The sequence below is a fragment of the Pseudophryne corroboree genome, chromosome 9 (assembly GCF_028390025.1).
Source record: "Pseudophryne corroboree isolate aPseCor3 chromosome 9, aPseCor3.hap2, whole genome shotgun sequence".
NCBI classification, from domain to species: domain Eukaryota; kingdom Metazoa; phylum Chordata; class Amphibia; order Anura; family Myobatrachidae; genus Pseudophryne; species Pseudophryne corroboree.
This window is the reverse complement of record NC_086452.1, coordinates 41,896,325-41,916,299: the sequence shown is the minus strand read 5'-3', so window position 1 is coordinate 41,916,299 and position 19,975 is coordinate 41,896,325.

Sequence of the window (19,975 nt, the reverse complement as noted above, 5' to 3'; positions counted from 1 at the left end):
CAGTTCTTAGATGAAAATGTAGTTCACAGGGAACCCAATCGGCCAACAGTGTGTACCTGTCCCACCACTCTCGACGTCATTGAGCCATTTCTGACATTGAAATACAAAGCACCACTAGTAACCAAACTGGGACTGGCATTAGTACAGCAGGAGTAGGCATGTCACATCACTTGGCAGTGCCCTATGCATCAGATCAGTTGCCTCTTTTTGGAGGACTAATTTGACGTTTCTGGGAGAGGGACCCCACCAGCCTTAAGTTACTCAAGGAAGCTCAGGTTCTACGAGCAGAACTTAATGGTTTTTTTTTGTGACTGTATATCATTTACCATGGAAACATCACAAAAGGAATCTTTAATAATGACTAGATTACGCCAACATACATTCAAAAGGGTATTTCGGGCAAATGGACTTCTTTGGGGCACAAGTAAGTATGCCACACTTACAGTTCCACTAGATTCATAGGGCTGCGTACAAATGTTGTGAGTCCGGGGTGAGATTGGTCCGCCAGGGAGGCGAATTGCAGTGCCATTGCCGGTATTTACATACCTTTGCAAAAAAAGATGCGTCGCGTCTGCGTTCGACAATATCCATAGAATGACTTTTGATTGAAATAGGTGCATTTTTGAGAAATTTTATAAAACCACTGCATCATATTTGTGGGATTTAGGGGGACATTTACTAAGCAGTGATAAGAGCAGAGAAGTGAGCCAGTGGAGAATTTGCCCCATCAACCAATCAGCAGCTCTGTATCATTTTATAGTATGCAAATTATAGATGTTACTTCAGTGCTGATTGGTTGCCATAGGCAACTTCTCCACTGGTTCACTTCTCCGCTCTTATCACTGCTTAGTAAATGTCCCCCATAACCCTGTGAATTTACAGTTACTATTATTGTAATGCCAGGTACTATACTATTTCTTACACCTTAACATTATTTCGCCTCTCAACCATTTATCCTGTGTGGGACTGGTTGTATTTGATGGATAACTACTTAGCCCAGAAGTTCTCATATGCGGTCCTCAAGGCACACCAATGGTCCAGGCTTTAGGTATAGCAATGGCTGAGCACAGATGGTTAAATCAAATTGTCCGAGGTGCTAATCAAGTCACCTGTGGCCAAGCATGGATATACTTAAAACCTGGACCGTTTGGGTGCTTTGAGGACCGCGTTTGGGAACCCCTGGACCTCATTCAGTAAGGACTGCAAAATTAGCGAATAGCAATCCGGACAATTATCGAACGACTGTGCATGCATAAATAAAATAGATACAGAAATTGCATACACATCGTAATCGCAATGTAGCTGCTGTTTGACAGGAAGCCGGCATTTCTGGGCGGAAACCTTCAGTTTTCTGGGTGTGTCTGAAAAAACGCAGGCGTGTCCAGGCATTTTTAAGGAGGGCCTCTGACATCAGCGATGACCACTTCCAGCCTCTTGTGTCGCAAGAATTGGAAATGACCTTACCCAGGGCCGGATTAACAATGGGGCGGATGGAGCTGCAGCTCCAGGCCCCCCCATTGAAAATAGGCCCACAGGAGACTCACTGACAGCGTTGACAGGAAAAAAAAACGTTTTCCTGTCACACACTGCCAGCGTAAGCGGCTGCCCTCTATGCCCTACCTCGCCTCCTCCAGATCCGGTACTCTCTGAGATGAATCACAGAGAGCTGTGCAGGCAGTGTAGTGGCCACCCCTCCCCTCCAGTCTCTCCTTCTCCGGGGTCCTGACTGAGCCTGTCACAAGCTCCGCCCCCAGACTACACGAGGAGCTGCAGCTGCTGCAGGAAGCCTGGTACTGAAGGTGTATGTAGTGTGTGTGTTTATATGTGGTGGTGTGTGTATATGCTTGCAGCAGTGGTATGTGTGTTGTCCTGAGTGTATATTCTGCAGTGGTGTGTGCGTGTACTGCATGTGTGTAGTGTGTACTCTACTGTGTGTATATATGTGGTGGTGTGTGTGTGTGTGTGTGTGTGTGTGTGTGTGTGTGTGTGTGTGTGTGTATATAAGCAGCAGTAGTGTGTGTGTGTACTGTATGTGTGTGCATATGTGGTGGTGGTATTGGTGTACTGTGTGTGTATATGCAGCAGTAGTGTGTGTGTGTGTGTGTGTGTGTGTGTGTGTGTGTGTGTGTGTGTGTGACTGTACTGTATGTGTGTAGTGTGTACTATGTGTGTGTATATGTGGTGGTGTGTGTGTACTGTATGTACATGTGGTGTGTACGTACGGTATGTGTGTGTAGTGTGTACTGTGTGTGTATGTTGAGGTGATGTGTGTGGTGTGTACTATGTGTGTGTGTATATGTGGTGGTGTGTGTGTACTGTATGTACATGTGTGTACGTACGGTATGTGTGTGTAGTGTGTACTGTGTGTGTGTATGTTGAGGTGGTGTACGTGTGTGTACTGTATGTGTGTAGTGTGTACTATGTGTGTGTATATGTGGTGGTGTGTGTACTGTAAGTACATGTGGTGTACGTACGGTATGTGTGTGTGTATGTTGAGGTGGTGTATGTGTGTGTACTGTATGTGTGTAGTGTGTACTATGTGTGTGTATATGTGGTGGTGTGTGTGTACTGTATGTACATGTGGTGTGTACGTACGGTATGTGTGTGTATGTTGAGGTGGTGTACGTGTGTGTACTGTATGTGTATAGTGTGTACTATGTGTGTTTGTATATGTGGTGGTGTGTGTGTACTGTATGTACATGTGGTGTGTACGTACGGTATGTGTGTGTAGTGTGTACTGTGTGTGTGTATGTTGAGGTGGTGTACGTGTGTGTACTGTATGTGTGTAGTGTGTACTATGTGTGTGTATATTTGGTGGTGTGTGTGTACTGTATGTACATGTGGTGTGTACGAACGGTATGTGTGTGTAGTATGTACTGTGTGTGTATGTTGAGGTGGTTTACGTGTGTGTACTGTATGTGTGTGTATTTTACGTGCTATAGGCAGTGAGGGACTCAAATTTGAAATCTGAGCGGGTCTTGCAGAATGCGCTCTGACTCCCCAACCAATCAGCAGCATTCCCTGTCTCAGCCAATCACCGCCGGCAGCGTTCCAGTCTCCACATTCAATCACTGCCAGCAGCGCCTCCCATCTCCACATTTAATCGCCGCCTGAGACCCAGTCGGTGCTCCTGCAGCCGCGGCTCCGCCTCCAGCGTGTCCCGTTCACTGCTGGTCAGTGATTGGGCAGCCCACATCCCCCCCTACCTGGCGACTGAGTGTCACTCTCAGAAGTGGTGTCTTCTCTAACACTGTGTCCCGATCACTGTGGGCAGCAGTGATCGGAAGAAGCAGTGCAGCACTGTCTACACTGGAAACAGACGCTCAGCAGATGATGCCCTGCGGCGGAAGTGAAAGCCGGCCGTTATGACTCTCCTGGAGGAGATCTCAGTGTAGGGAGCCGATCTGTGTGGGTGGACTAAAGAGTTTGTGTGTCTGTGGGGAGGATAGCTTGCTCTGTGTGTATGTGTGTGTGTGTGTTTCTGTGGGGAGGATAGCTTGGTGTGTGTGTGTGTGTGTGTGTGTGTGTGTGTGTGTGTGTGTGTGTGTGTGTGTCTGTGGGGAGGATAGCTTGCTGTGTGTGTGTGTTTGTGTGTGTGTGTGTGTGTGTGTCTCTGTGGGGAGGATAGCTTGCTGTGTGTATGAGGAAAGGTGACCTACGATATATGTGAGGGGGCAGGGCGGTTTGAGGGGAGCTGAGTAAGGGGGGATTGGGTCTGTGTGAGGACAGGACATCTTTCTGATGGGGTATTGTGTGAGGGTGGTACACTGTATGTGTGTTTCAAGGGAACTGACTGTAATGGGTGACAGCACTGTGTGTGTGTGTGTGTGTGTGTGTGTGTGTGTGTGTGTGTGTGTGTGTGTGTGTGTGTGTGTGTGTGTGTGTGTGTGTGTTTTTGGGGGGGGAAGTGAGGAAGGGATAGCTATAATAGGGTAGACACCTGTGTGTGTGGGGGGAGGGTCTGTGTGTCTGTATTAGGGGCAAAGGATGCCAAGATGGTGCTGGAGCCATCTAAGAGGGAGAGGAGCTAGGTGGCACGAAAATTAGGGGGATCAGTGAGTGAGCCCCATCCCGTTTTGTCACCTAAGGAGGTCCACTGACCAGTCAGGAGGGAGCGGGCAGAGGGTAGATAAGGAGCAGCAGGAAGGGGGAGAAGCATTGTGATGGGGGATTGTGTGAGGGTGGTGCGCTATATGTGTGTTTCTGGGGAGCTAAGGGGGAAGAGTGTGTGTGTGTGTGAGGAAGGGATAGCTATAATAGGGTAGATAGCTATGTGGGAGTGGGGGTCGTGGGGGGCACCGAACTCTAACTTGCCTCCGGGCAATGGGAATAAACTTACGACACTGGAGCCGGGGCTTTGCCCCCTTCTGGCTGTGGCTGAGGAGCTGTGTGCACTGTGCAGTAGTGCGCTCCGGGTCACTGTGTGTGTGGCAGCTGTGTGCACTGTGCAGTAGCGCGCTCCGGGTCACTGTGTGTGTGGCTGAGGAGCTGTGTGCACTGTGCAGTAGTGCGCTCCGGGTCACTGTGTGTGTGGCAGCTGTGTGCACTGTGCAGTAGCGCGCTCCGGGTCACTGTGTGTGTGGCTGAGGAGCTGTGTGCACTGTGCAGTAGTGCGCTCCGGGTCACTGTGTGTGTGGCAGCTGTGTGCACTGTGCAGTAGCGCGCTCCGGGTCACTGTGTGTGTGGCTGAGGAGCTGTGTGCACTGTGCAGTAGTGCGCTCCGGGTCACTGTGTGTGTGGCAGCTGTGTGCACTGTGCAGTAGCGCGCTCCGGGTCACTGTGTGTGTGGCTGAGGAGCTGTGTGCACTGTGCAGTAGTGCGCTCCGGGTCACTGTGTGTGTGGCAGCTGTGTGCACTGTGCAGTAGCGCGCTCCGGGTCACTGTGTGTGTGGCTGAGTAAGGTAGCGCACAGCACTGCAGCTGTGCGCCATTGTTGTCAGCACACTTCATAGCAGCGGTCACTGAGGGTGCAGGGCGCTGGGGGGGGCGCCCTGGGCAGCAATGATAGTACCTTATTCTGGCTAAAAATACATCACATATAGCCCCTGGGGGCTATATGGATGTATTTAACCCCTGCCAGGTCTCAGAAAAACGGGAGAAGAAGCCCGCCGAAAAGGGGGCGGGGCCTATTCTCCTCAGCACACAGCGCCATTTTCCCTCACAGAAATGCTGGTGGGAAGGCTCCCAGGCTCTCCCCTGCACTGCACTACAGAAACAGGGTTAAAACAGAGAGGGGGGGCACTTATTTGGCGATATGACTATATATATTAAAATGCTATAAGGGAAAAACACTTATATAAAGGTTGTCCCTGTATAATTATAGCGTTTTTGGTGTGTGCTGGCAAACTCTCCCTCTGTCTCCCCAAAGGGCTAGTGGGGTCCTGTCCTCTATCAGAGCATTCCCTGTGTGTGTGCTGTGTGTCGGTACGTGTGTGTCGACATGTATGAGGACGATGTTGGTGAGGAGGCGGAGCAATTGCCTGTAATGGTGATGTCACTCTCTAGGGAGTCGACACCGGAATGGATGGCTTATTTAAGGAATTACGTGATAATGTCAACACGCTGCAAGGTCGGTTGACGACATGAGACGGCCGGCAAACCAATTAGTACCTGTCCAGGCGTCTCAAACACCGTCAGGGGCGTTAAAACGTCCTTTTACCTCAGTCGGTCGACACAGACACGGACACTGACTCCAGTGTCGACGGTGAAGAAACAAACGTATTTTCCTTTAGGGCCACACGTTACTTGTTAAGGGCAATGAAGGAGGTGTTACATATTTCTGATACTACAAGTACCACAAAAAAGGGTATTATGTGGAGTGTGAAAAAACTACCTGTAGTTTTTCCTGAATCAGATAAATTAAATGAAGTGTGTGATGATGTGTGGGTTTCCCCCGATAGAAAATTATTGGCGGTATACCCTTTCCCGCCAGAAGTTAGGGCGCGTTGGGAAACACCCCTTAGGGTGGATAAGGCGCTCACACGCTTATCAAAACAAGTGGCGGTACCGTCTCCAGATAGGGCCGCCCTCAAGGAGCCAGCTGATAGGAGGCTGGAAAATATCCTAAAAAGTATATACACACATACTGGTGTTATACTGCGACCAGCGATCGCCTCAGCCTGGATGGGCAGCGCTGGGGTGGCTTGGTCGGATTCCCTGACTGAAAATATTGATACCCTTAACAGGGACAGTATTTTATTGACTATAGAGCATTTAAAGGATGCATTTCTATATATGCAAGATGCACAGAGGGATATTTGCACTCTGGCATCAAGAGTAAGTGCGATGTCCATATCTGCCAGAAGTTGTTTATGGACACGACAGTGGTCAGGTGATGCAGATTCCAAACGGCACATGGAAGTATTGCCGTATAAAGGAGAAAAAGACAACGTCTTTTCAGCCTCAGTCCTTACGTCCCCATAAGGGCAAGCGGGCAAAAGGCCAGTCATATCTGCCATGGGATAGAGGAAAGGGAAGAAGACTGCAGCAGGCAGCCCATTCCCAGAAACAGAAGCCCTCCACCGCTTCTGCCAAGTCCTCAGCATGACGCTGGGGCCGTACAAGCGGACTCAGGTGCGGTGGGGGGGGTCGTCTCAAGAGTTTCAGCACGCAGTGGGCTCACTCGCAAGTGGACCCCTGGATCCTACAAGTAGTATCCCAGGGGTACAGATTGGAAATTCGAGACGTCTCCCCCTCGCAGGTTCCTGAAGTCTGCTTTACCAACGTCTCCCTCCGACAGGGAGGCAGTAGTGGAAACAATTCACAAGCTGTATTCCCAGCAGGTGATAATCAAAGTACCCCTCCTACAACAAGGAAAGGGGTATTATTCCACACTATATTGTGGTACTGAAGCCAGACGGCTCGGTGAGACCTATTCTAAATCTGAAATAGTTGAACACTTACATACAAAGGTTCAAATCAAGATGGAGTCACTCAGAGCAGTGATAGCGAACCAGGAAGAAGGGGACTATATGGTGTCCCGGGACATCAGGGATGCTTACCTCCGTGTCCCAATTTGCCCTTCTCACCAAGGGTACCTCAGGTTCGTGGTACAGAACTGTCACTATCAGTTTCAGACGCTGCCGGTTGGATTGTCCACGGCACCCCGGGTCCTTACCAAGGTAATGGCCGAAATGATGATTCTTCTTCAAAGAAAATGGACGATCTCCTGATAGGGGCAAGGTCCAGAGAACAGTTGGAGGTCGGAGTAGCACTATCTCAAGTAGTTCTACGACAGCACGGGTGGATTCTAAATATTCCAAAACCGCAGCTGTTTCAGACGACACGTCTGCTGTTCCTAGGGATGATTCTGGACACAGTCCAGAAAAAGGTGTTTCTCCCGGAGAAGAAAGCCAGGGAGTTATCCGAGCTAGTCAGGAACCTCCTAAAACCAGGAAAAGTGTCAGTGCATCATTGCACAAGGGTCCTGGGAAAAATGGTGGCTTCTTACGAAGCGATTCCATTCGGTAGATTTCACGCAAGAACTTTTCAGTGGGATCTGCTGGAAAAATGGTCCGGATCGCATCTTCAGATGCATCAGCGGATAACCCTGTCTCCAAGGACAAGGGTGTTTCTTCTGCGGTGGCTGCAGAGTGCTCATCTACTAAAGGGCCGCAGATTCGGCATTCAGGACTGGGTCCTGGTGACCACGGATGCCAGCCTGAGAGGCTGGGGAGCAGTCACACAGGGAAAAAATTTCCAGGGAGTGTGATTAAGTCTAGAGACTTCTCTCCACATAAATATACTGGAGCTAAGGGCAATTTACAATGTTCTAAGCTTAGCAAGACCTCTGCTTCAAGGTCAGCCGGTATTGATCCAGTGGGACAACATCACGGCAGTCGCCCACGTAAACAGACAGGGCGGCACAAGAAGCAGGAGGGCAATGGCAGAAACTGCAAGGATTCTTCGCTGGGCGAAAAATCATGTGATAGCACTGTCAGCAGTGTTCATTCCGGGAGTGGACAACTGGGAAGCAGACTTCCTCAGCAGGCACGACCTCCACCCGGGAGAGTGGGGACTTCATCGGGAAGTATTCCACATGATTGTGAACCGTTGGGAAAGACCAAAGGTGGACATGATGGCGTCCCGCCTGAACAAAAAACTGGACAGGTATTGCGCCAGGTCAAGAGACCCTCAAGCAATATCTGTGGACGTTCTGGTAACACCGTGGGTGTACCAGTCGGTGTATGTGTTCCCTCCTCTGCTTCTCATAACCAAGGTACTGAGAATTATAAGACGTAGAGGAGTAAGAACTATACTCGTGGCTCCGGATTGGCCAAGAAGGACGTGGCACCCGGAACTTCAAGAAATGCTCACAGAGGACTCATGGCCTCTGCCGCTAAGAAGGGACTTGCTTCAGCAAGTACCAGGTCTGTTCCAAGACTTACCGCGGCTGCGTTTGACGGCATGGCGGTGGAACGCCAGATCCTAAGGGAAAAAGGCATTCCGGAAGAGGTCATTCCTACCCTGGTCAAAGCCAGGAAGGAGGTGACCGCAAAACATTATCACCACATGTGGCGAAAATATGTTGCGTGGTGTGAGGCCAGGAAGGCCCCACGAAGAAATTTCAACTCGGTCGATTCCTGCATTTCCTGCAAACAGGAGTGTCTACTCTATGGGCCTCAAATTGGGGTCCATTAAGGTTCAAATTTCGGCCCTGTCAATTTTCTTCCAGAAAGAATTGGCTTCAGTTCCTGAAGTCCAGAAGTTTGTCAAGGGAGTATTGCATATACAACCCCCTTTTTGTGCCTCCAGTGGCACTGTGGGATCTCAACGTAGTTCTGGGATTCCTCAAATCACTTTTTAAACCGCTCAAATCGGTGGATTTGAAATATCTCACATGAAAAGTGACCATGCTGTTGGCCCTGGCCTCGGCCAGGCGAGTGTCAGAATTGGCGGCTTTGTCTCACAAAAGCCATATCTGATTGTCCATTCGGACAGGGCAGAGCTGCGGACTCGTCCCCAGTTTCTTCCCAAGGTGGTGTCAGCGTTTCACCTGAACCAGCTTATTGTGGTACCTGCGGCTACTAGGGACTTGGAGGACTCCAAGTTGCTAGATGTTGTCAGGGCCCTGAAAATATAGGTTTCCAGGACGGCTGGAGTCAGGAAAACTGACTCGCTGTTATCCTGTATGCACCCAACAAACTGGGTGCTCTTGCTTCTAAGCAGACGATTGCTCGTTGGATTTGTAGCACATTTCAACTTGCACATTCTGTGGCAGGCCTGCCACAGCCTAAATCTGTCAAGGCCCATTCCACAAGGAAGGTGGGCTCATCCTGGGCGGCTGCCCGAGGGGTCTCGGCATTACAACTCTGCCGAGCAGCTACGTGGTCGGGGGAGAACACGTTTGTAAAATTCTACAAATTTGATACCCTGGCTAAAGAGGACCTGGAGTTCTCTCATTCGGTGCTGCAGAGTCATCCGCACTCTCCCGCCCGTTTGGGAGCTTTGGTATAATCCCCATGGTCCTGACGGAGTCCCCAGCATCCACTAGGACGTCAGAGAAAATAAGATTTTACTTACCGATAAATCTATTTCTCGTAGTCCGTAGTGGATGCTGGGCGCCCATCCCAAGTGCGGATTGTCTGCAATACTTGTACATAGTTATTGTTACAAAAATCGGGTTATTATTGTTGTGAGCCATCTTTTCAGAGGCTCCGCTGTTATCATGCTGTTAACTGGGTTCAGATCACAGGTTGTACAGTGTGATTGGTGTGGCTGGTATGAGTCTTACCCGGGATTCAAAATCCTTCCTTATTGTGTACGCTCGTCTGGGCACAGTATCCTAACTGAGGCTTGGAGGAGGGTCATGGGGGGAGGAGCCAGTGCACACCACCTGATCCTAAAGCTTTTACTTTTGTGCCCTGTCTCCTGCGGAGCCGCTGTTCCCCATGGTCCTGACGGAGTCCCCAGCATCCACTACGGACTACGAGAAATAGATTTATCGGTAAGTAAAATCTTATTTATTCTTGGGTGCACCCCACCTTGTTGCAAAATAAGGGACAGTCTCTAAATCTAGGTGGCTTCTGTTTTTCACTAAAATTAATTGTGACCTGTGCTCAGAGTGGTATCCGTTCACATGGTCGACCATGTTATGGTCGACAGTTATTAGGTCGACCACTATTGGTCGACATTGACATGGTCGACACATGAAATGGTCGACACATGAAAGGTCGACACATGAAAAGGTCGACATGAGTTTTTTAACTTTTTTTCTTTTGGGGAACTTTTCCATACTTTACGATCCACATGGACTACGACTGGAACGGTAAAGTGTGCCGAGCGAAGCGGTAGCGGAGCGAAGGCACCATGCCCGAAGCATGGCGAGCGAAGCGAGCCATGTGAGGGGACGCGGTGCACTAATTGGGGTTCCCAGTCACTTTACGCAAAAAACGACACCAAAAAAAGTAAAAAAACTCATGTCGACCTTTTCATATGTCGACCTTTCATGTGGCGACCATTTTCATGCGTCGACCATGTGTCCATGTCGACCATGTCAATGTCGACCAATAGTGGTCGACCTAATGACTGTCGACCATAACATGGTCGACCATTCATACCGGAACCGCTCAGAGTCTGGGGTCTATTCATGAAGCAGTGAAAAGACTGGAGAAGTGAGCCGGTGGAGAAGTTGCCCATGGCAACCAATCAGCTGCTCTGTATAATCTAATAGTATGCAAATTATAAATGTTACTTCAATGCTGATTGGTTGCCATGGGCAACTTCTCCACTGGCTCACTTCTCCACACTTTTCACTGCTTCATGAATAGACCCCTTCCTATAAGGGGAGACCAGAGCTTGTAATTGGTCACTATTTTGCTCTCAGATTGTTGGTGTATCTTTAGTAGACTGTTTGTTCTTAAGGTTTAAATAAATGTAGGTCTCTGTGTCGGTCTCAGTTTGCTGGCAGGAAAGTTGAGGGCCGCTTGCATGCATTTGCCCCTCAGACTGAAAGTTACCAGTCATGTAGGGTTCATTTTTTTTCTGACGCCAATGAGCCTACCTGTATGTTTTTGAAACCAGACCAGCTGAGGGAAACTTGTCCAAACATAGGAGAATATATAAACTCCACACAGATAGGGCCTTGGTCAGGAAATGAGCTCAGGGCAGTAATGCTCACCACTATGCCAACCGCACTGTCAACATAAATTCTTCACAAGCTGCAAAGCTCCAAGGCTTATCCACTGGTAATGTGTAAAGGTACAGCAATACAGACGGGTGGTGGTGATAATGGAAACTTACCTCTTGCGGCGGATGTGAGTATGTATTTATAGATAGCTCAGACGTATCATAATAATTGATGCAGGCTTGTGGGTCACACTGCCACGCATAGACATAGAAATCTGTACTTTATTGAGGGTCACTTACCATTTAGTCAAGAACCTTTCTCTAACGTCCTAGTGGATGCTGGGAACTCCGTAAGGACCATGGGGAATAGCGGGCTCCGAAGGAGGCTGGGCACTCTAGAAAGATCTTAGACTACCTGGTGTGCACTGGCTCCTCCCACTATGACCCTCCTCCAAGCCTCAGTTAGATTTCGTGCCCGGCCGAGGTTGGATGCACACTAGGGGCTCTCCTGAGCTCTTAGAAAGTTATAGTCTTAGAATTTGTTTTTTTTCAGTGAGACCTGCTGGCAACAGGCTCACTGCAGCGAGGGACTAAGGGGAGAAGAAGCGAACTCGCCTGCTTGCAGCCGGATTGGGCTTCTTAGGCTACTGGACACCATTAGCTCCAGAGGGATCGACCGCAGGCCCAGCCTTGATGTTCGGTCCCGGAGCCGCGCCGCCGTCCCCCTTACAGAGCCAGAAGCAGGAAGATGGTCCGGAAAATCGGCGGCATGAAGACATCCTGTCTTCACCAAGGTAGCGCACAGCACTGCAGCTGTGCGCCATTGCTCCTCATACACACTTCACACTCCGGTCACTGAGGGTGCAGGGCGCTGGGGGGGGGCGCCCTGAGGCAGCAATAAAAACACCTTGGCTGGCTAAAATACCTCAATATATAGCCCCTGGGGCTATATATGAGGTAAATACCCCTGCCAGAATCCCAAAAAAAGCGGGAGAATAGGCCGCGAAAAAGGGGCGGAGCCTATCTCCTCAGCACACTGGCGCCATTTTTCCCTCACAGCTCGGCTGGAAGGAAGCTCCCTGGCTCTTCCCTGCATTTCTACAGTACAGTAAGAGGGAAAAGAGAGGGGGGGCACTAAATTGGCACTGTATACAGTATAAGCAGCTATTAGGGACATAACTCAGTTAGTCCCTGTATATATATAGCGCTCTGGTGTGTGCTGGCATACTCTTACTCTGTCCCCCCAAAGGGCTTTTGTGGGTCCTGTCCTCTATTTGAGCATTCCCTGTGTGTGTGGAGTGTGTCGGTACGGCTGTGTCGACATGTTTGAGGAGGATAATGATGTGGAGGGGGAGCAGATGCCTTTAGCAGAGATGTCACCCCCTGCGGGGCAGACACCTGAGTGGATGGTATTATGGCAAGAAATGAGTGCACGTATAGACTCCTTACATAAAAAATTTGACGACATGCCGACTGTGGGACAGCCGAGTCTTCAGCTCGTGCCTGTCCAAGGGTCTCAAAAGTCATCAGGGGCTCTAAAACGCCCGTTATCTCAGGTGGCACAAGTAGATGTCAACACGGATACTGACGCCAGTGTCGACGACGATGAGTCAAATTTAATGCCCGTTAAGGCCATTCGCTGCATGATTGAGGCAATGAAAGAGGTGTTAAATATTTCTGATTTACATCCAGGTACCACAAAAAAGGGTATTATGTTTGGGGAGAAAAAACTACCTGTAGTTTTTCCCCCGTCAGATGAATTAAATGAAGTATGTGAAGAAGCGTGGGCTTCCCCTGATAAGAAATTGGTGATTCCTAAGAAATTACTAATGGCGTTCCCTTTCCCGCCAGAGGATAGGTTACGTTGGGAAACACCCCTGAGGGTGGATAAAGCGCTCACACGTTTGTCAAAAAAGGTGGCACTACCGTCCCAGGATACGGCCGCCCTTAAGGAACCTGCTGATAGAAGGCAGGAGGCGATCCTGAAGTCTGTATATACACACTCAGGCATTATACTCAGACCAGCAATTGCGTCAGCTTGGATGTGCAGTGCTGCCGCTGCATGGTCAGATAACCTATCAGAAAATATTGACACACTAGACAGAGACACGATCCTGTTAACAATTGACCATATAAAAGACTCAGTCTTATACATGAGAGATGCACAGAGGGAAATCTGCCGGCTGGCATCTAAAGTAAGTGCACTATCTATCTCTGCTAGGAGATGCTTATGGACTCGCCAGTAGACTGGAGATGCAGATTCCAAAAGGCACATGGAAGTTTTGCCTTATAAAGGGGAGGAATTATTTGGGGATGGTCTCTCCGACCTAGTTTCCACAGCAACGTCTGGGAAGTCAGCATTTTTACCCCATGTCCCCTCACAGCCTAAGAAGGCGCCATTTTATCAGGTTCAGTCCTTTCGATCCCAGAAAAACAAGCGGGGAAAAGGAGGGTCTTTTCTGTCAAGAGGCAGAGGCAGGGGAAAAAGGCTGCAGCAAACAGCAGGTTCCCAGGAACAAAAGTCCTCCCCCGCTTCCTCTTCCAAGTCCGCCGCATGACGGTGGGGCTTCACAAGCGGAGCCAGGTACGGTGGGGGCCCGCCTCAGGAATTTCAGCGATCAGTGGGTTCGCTCACAGGTGGATCCCTGGATCCTTCAAATAGTATCTCAGGGATACAGGCTGGAATTCGAGGCGATTCCACCCCGCCGTTTCCTAAAATCCGCCTTGCCGATTGCTCCCTCAGACAGGGAGGCAGTGCTAGCGGCAATTCACAAGCTGTATTCCCAGCAGGTGATAATCAAGGTACCCCTACTTCAACAAGGCCGGGGTTACTATTCCACACTATTTGTGGTACCGAAACCGGACGGTTCGGTGAGACCCATTCTAAATTTGAAGTCCTTGAACACATACATAAAAAAATTCAAGTTCAAGATGGAATCGCTCAGGGCGGTTATTGCAAGCCTGGACGAGGGGGATTACATGGTATCCCTGGACATCAAGGATGCTTACCTGCATGTCCCCATTTACCCACCTCACCAGGAGTACCTCAGATTTGTGGTACAGGATTGCCATTACCAATTCCAGACGCTGCCGTTTGGACTCTCCACGGCACCGAGGGTATTTACCAAGGTTATGGCGGAAATGATGATACTCCTTCGAAAAAAGGGAGTTTTAATTATCCCATACTTGGACGATCTCCTAATAAAGGCACGATCCAAGGAACAGTTGTTAGTGGGAGTAGCACTATCTCAGGAAGTGCTGAGCCAGCACGGTTGGATTCTGAATATCCCAAAGTCACAGCTGGTCCCCACGACACGTCTAATGTTCCTGGGAATGATTCTGGACACGGCCCAGAAAAAAGTATTTCTCCCGGAGGAGAAAGCCAGGGAGTTGTCTTCTCTAGTCAGAGACCTCCTAAAACCAAAACAGGTATCGGTGCATCACTGCACGCGGGTCCTGGGAAAGATGGTAGCTTCTTACGAAGCAATTCCATTCGGCAGGTTCCATGCCAGAATCTTTCAGTGGAACCTGTTGGACAAGTGGTCCGGATCGCATCTTCAGATGCATCGTTTAATAACCCTGTCTCCACGAACCAGCGTGTCTCTTCTGTGGTGGCTGAACAGTGCTCATCTTCTGGAGGGCCGCAGATTCGGCATACAGGACTGGGTCCTGGTGACCACGGATGCCAGCCTACGAGGCTGGGGGGCAGTCACAAAGGGAAGAAATTTCCAGGGACTATGGTCAAGTCAGGAGACTGCCCTTCACATAAATATTCTGGAACTAAGGGCCATTTACAATGCTCTAAGTCAAGCAAAATCCCTGCTCCTACACCAGCCGGTGCTGATCCAGTCAGACAACATCACGGCAGTCGCCCATGTGAATCGACAGGGCGGCACAAGAAGCAGGACGGCGATGGCAGAAGCCACAAAAATTCTCCGATGGGCGGAGAATCATGTACTAGCACTGTCAGCACTGTTCATCCCGGGAGTGGACAACTGGGAAGCAGACTTTCTCAGCAGGCACGACCTCCACCCGGGAGAGTGGGGACTTCATCCAGAAGTCTTCCAAATGATTGTAAATCAATGGGGTCGTCCACAGGTGGACATGATGGCGTCCCGCATAAACAAAAAACTAGAGAAGTATTGCGCCAGGTCAAGAGACCCTCAGGCGATAGCGGTGGACGCCCTAGTGACACCGTGGGTGTACCGGTCAGTGTATGTGTTCCCTCCTCTACCTCTCATACCAAAGGTACTGAGAATAATAAGAAAGCGAGGAGTAAACACAATTCTCGTGGTTCCGGATTGGCCAAGAGGAGCGTGGTACCCGGAACTTCAAGAGATGATCTCAGAGGACCCTTGGTCCCTGCCGCTCAGACAGGACCTGCTACAGCAGGGCCCCTGTCTGTTCCAAGACTTACCGCGGCTGCGTTTGACGGCATGGCGGTTGAACGCCGGATCCTGAAGGAAAAGGGCATTCCGGAGGAAGTCATTCCTACGCTTATTAAAGCCAGGAAAGATGTTACGGCAAAACATTATCACCGCATATGGCGGAAATATGTTGCATGGTGCGAGGCCAAAAAGGCCCCAACAGAGGAATTTCAACTGGGTCGATTTCTGCATTTCCTGCAAGCAGGAGTGAATATGGGCCTAAAACTAGGCTCCATTAAAGTACAGATCTCGGCTCTGTCGATTTTCTTTCAAAAGGAACTAGCTTCAGTACCTGAAGTTCAGACATTTGTGAAGGGAGTGCTGCATATTCAGCCCCCATTTGTGCCTCCTGTGGCACCATGGGATCTCAACGTGATGTTGAATTTCTTGAAATCACATTGGTTTGAGCCACTAAAAACCGTGGATCTGAAATATCTCACGTGGAAAGTGGTCATGTTATTGTCCCTGGCATCAGCCAGGCGAGTGTCAGAATTGGCGGCTTTATCATGTAAAAGCCCTTATCTGATTTTTCATATGGATAGGGCAGAATTGAGGACTCGTCCCCAGTTTCTCCCTAAGGTGGTGTCAGCGTTTCACCTGAACCAGCCTATTGTGGTGCCTGCGGCTACTAAGGATTTGGAGGACTCCAAGTTGCTAGACGTTGTCAGGGCCCTGAAAATATATGTTTCCAGGACGGCTGGAGTCAGAAAATCTGACTCGCTGTTTATCCTATATGCACCCAACAAGCTGGGTGCTCCTGCTTCTAAGCAGACTATTGCTCGTTGGATTTGTAGTACAATTCAGCTTGCACATACTGTGGCAGGCCTGCCACAGCCTAAATCTGTCAATGCCCATTCCACAAGGAAGGTGGGCTCATCTTGGGCGGCTGCCCGAGGGGTCTCGGCTTTACAACTTTGCCGAGCAGCTACTTGGTCAGGGGCAAACACGTTTGCAAAATTCTATAAATTTGATACCCTGGCTGAGGAGGACCTGGAGTTCTCTCATTCGGTGCTGCAGAGTCATCCGCACTCTCCCGCCCGTTTGGGAGCTTTGGTATAATCCCCATGGTCCTTACGGAGTTCCCAGCATCCACTAGGACGTTAGAGAAAATAAGAATTTACTCACCGGTAATTCTGTTTCTCGTAGTCCGTAGTGGATGCTGGGCGCCCATCCCAAGTGCGTTCTATCTGCAATACTTGTACATAGTTATTGTTAACTAAATCGGGTTATTGTTGAGCCATCTGTTGAGAGGCTCTATCGTTTCATACTGTTAACTGTGTTTCATATCACGAGTTGTTCGGTGTGATTGGTGTGGCTGGTATGAGTCTTACCCGGGATTCAAAATCCTTCCTTATTGTGTACGCTCGTCCGGGCACAGTACCTAACTGAGGCTTGGAGGAGGGTCATAGTGGGAGGAGCCAGTGCACACCAGGTAGTCTAAGATCTTTCTAGAGTGCCCAGCCTCCTTCGGAGCCCGCTATTCCCCATGGTCCTTACGGAGTTCCCAGCATCCACTACGGACTACGAGAAACAGAATTAACGGTGAGTAAATTCTTATTTTATCCTGCTCAATTCATTCTCAATTCATTCTATTAACCCCTTCAGTGGTGAGTTTTTAATTTAAAAATACATCGAGGGGGTGTGTTTTTAAATTGGCGTGGGAGCGGAGGGGAAGGTGCAGGGGGGGGGGGTGAGTGACTGGGAAGGGCGAGGTTATCGCCTGGCGATCGCCCGTGGGGATCGCCAGCACCATCGCTGATTCCCGGCTGCCTTGCGGCACCCAAGAATCAGCATAAACCATTATACAGCTAAGCACGTCCCCCGGCCAATAGGAGTCCGGGGGGCGGGCTTAACTCCATAATGGAGTATGCTGATTCCCAGGCGCCGTGCACGCTGCGTGGCTGTCCCCAGGGTATCAGCAGGTAGTATGCACTGAAATCTTCCGGGGTAGCCAGTAGTGTAGAGAGCAATGGGTTCTCTGTCACGGTATCCGGACTATAGGTCTACACTAAAAAGGACTACAGTCAATGGGGCCGACTGAGAGTTGATCGTAGATGTGCTAAAAAAGCACATCTACAATCCATTCCTCTGACACGTGGGAGGACGCCCAGCACAGGGCAAGTCCACCCCACATGCCGGATCCAGCTCCCCCCTCCGCAGACATGCAAGAGCATCGCACGGCGACAGTTCTGTCGCATGTTTAGAGTAGCCCTCTGCCTGCGCAGCCTAGCTGTGTGACGTCACACAGCCACCGCGGCCCGCCCCGAAAAGGTCCGGACATGCCTGCAGTGTCTGGACCGTGCCTCCCCAACGCAGCTGCAATGCCCCCTCCTGCCCTGCAACCGTCTCTGCCTGATTGTAAAAGTGACATGCCATTGCATCTCGCTGTGTGCGCACGCGCAGTGCAGCTGCTGCACATACGCACACTTCACCGGGCTTCAGCCTGCGACCGCTGCCGTAGCAACGTCCAGGTCTTAATCGGCCCAATAAGTCCACTAACGGTAGACATGCATTAGGTCGACAGAGTCAAAAGGTCGACATGTAAAAGGTAGACAGGTCAACAGGGTCAACAATTCGACAGGTTCAGAAGTTCGACACACATATGGTAGACACATGGGCCAGTATTTACTAAAAATCTGAGTTTGGCTGATTTGTGTGTTTTTTTCTAAGTCCCAATCCGGGAATTCACTAAGCACAAATCTCGGCAGTGTTTGGACTATTCGTAATGGTTTGAATGACAACGTTCACAAATACGAATGAATAAACCATCGGTCAAACGCGGCTGTTATTTAATAGAATACGGGAATTCACTATTCATTCGTATTTGGGTGTTAGTCTCTGAGGGATCAAGTGCGGGTCTATTTTTTTCCAAATCGTTAAAAAAAGCAGCAAAAAAATAGACCTGCTTTTTCCAGTCGAGTTTGGATAACCATGCACGGATCAGTGAGATCTGTGCATGGTTATCTATGGGAAAGGGTGTGTTTAGTGTAAAAACAGAAAAAAAAATTGCGCGGGGTCCCCCCTCCTAAGCATAACCAGCCTCGGGCTCTTTGAGCCGGTCCTGGTTGACAAAATATGGGGTAAAAAATGACAGGGGTTCCCCCATATTTCAACAACGAGCACCGGGCTCTGCGCCAGGTCCTGGTTCCAAAAATACGGGGGACAAAAAGCGTAGGGGTCCCCCGTATTTTTAAAACCAGCACCGGGCTTCACTAGCCAGGTACATAATTCCACAGCCGGGGGACACTTTTATAGTGGTCCGTGCGGCCCTGGCATTACATACCCAACTAGTCACCCCTGGCCGGGGTACCCTGGAGGAGTGGGAACCCCTTAAATCAAGGGGTCCCCCCCTCCAGCCACCCAAGGGCCAGGGGTGAAGCCCGAGGCTGTCCCCCCCATCCAAGGGCGGCGGATGGGGGGCTGATAGCCTTGTTTATAAAATGTGAATATTGTTTTTAGTAGCAGTACTACAAGTCCCAGCAAGCCTCCCCCGCAAGCTGGTACTTGGAGAACCACAAGTAACAGCATGCGGTGGAAAACCGGGCCCGCTGGTACCTGTAGTACTACTACTAAAAAAATACTCCAAAAAAACAGGACACACACACCGTGAAAGTATAATTTTATTACATACATGCACACCTCCAAACATACATACTTACCTATGTTCACACGAGGCTCGGTCCTCTTCTCCATGTAGAATCCTTGGGGTACCTGTGAAAAAAATTATACTCAGAATCCAGTGTAGAATGAGACCTTTGTATAATCCACGTACTTGGCAAAATAATAAAACGGAAACCCGACCACGCACTGAAAGGGGCCCCATGTTTACACATGGGACCCCTTTCCCCGACTGCCAGGACCCCCCCTGACTCGAGTCAAAGAGGGTCCCTTCAGCCAATCAGGGAGCGCCACGTCGTGGCACTCTCCTGATTGGCTGTGTGCTCCTGTAGTGTCTGTCAGGCAGCACACGGCACAGATACAATGTAGCGCCTATGCGCTCCATTGTAGCCAATGGTGGGAACTTTGCGGTCAGCGGTTGACCGAAAGTAACCTCACCGCTGACCGCAAAGTTCCCACCATTGGCTACAATGGAGCGCATAGGCGCTACATTGTATCTGTGCCGTGTGCTGCCTGACAGACACTACAGGAGCACACAGCCAATCAGGAGAGTGCCACGACGTGGCGCTCCCTGATTGGCTGAAGGGACCCTCTTTGACACGAGTCAGAGGGGGTCCTGGCAGTCGGGGAAAGGGGTCCCATGTGTAAACATGGGGCCCCTTTCAGTGCGTGGTCGGGTTTCCATTTTATTATTTTGCCAAGTACGTGGATTATACAAAGGTCTCATTCTACACTGGATTCTGAGTATAATTTTTTTCACAGGTACCCCAAGGATTCTACAGGGACAAGAGGACCGAGCCCCGTGTGAACATAGGTAAGTATGTATGTTTGGAGGTGTGCATGTATGTAATAAAATTATACTT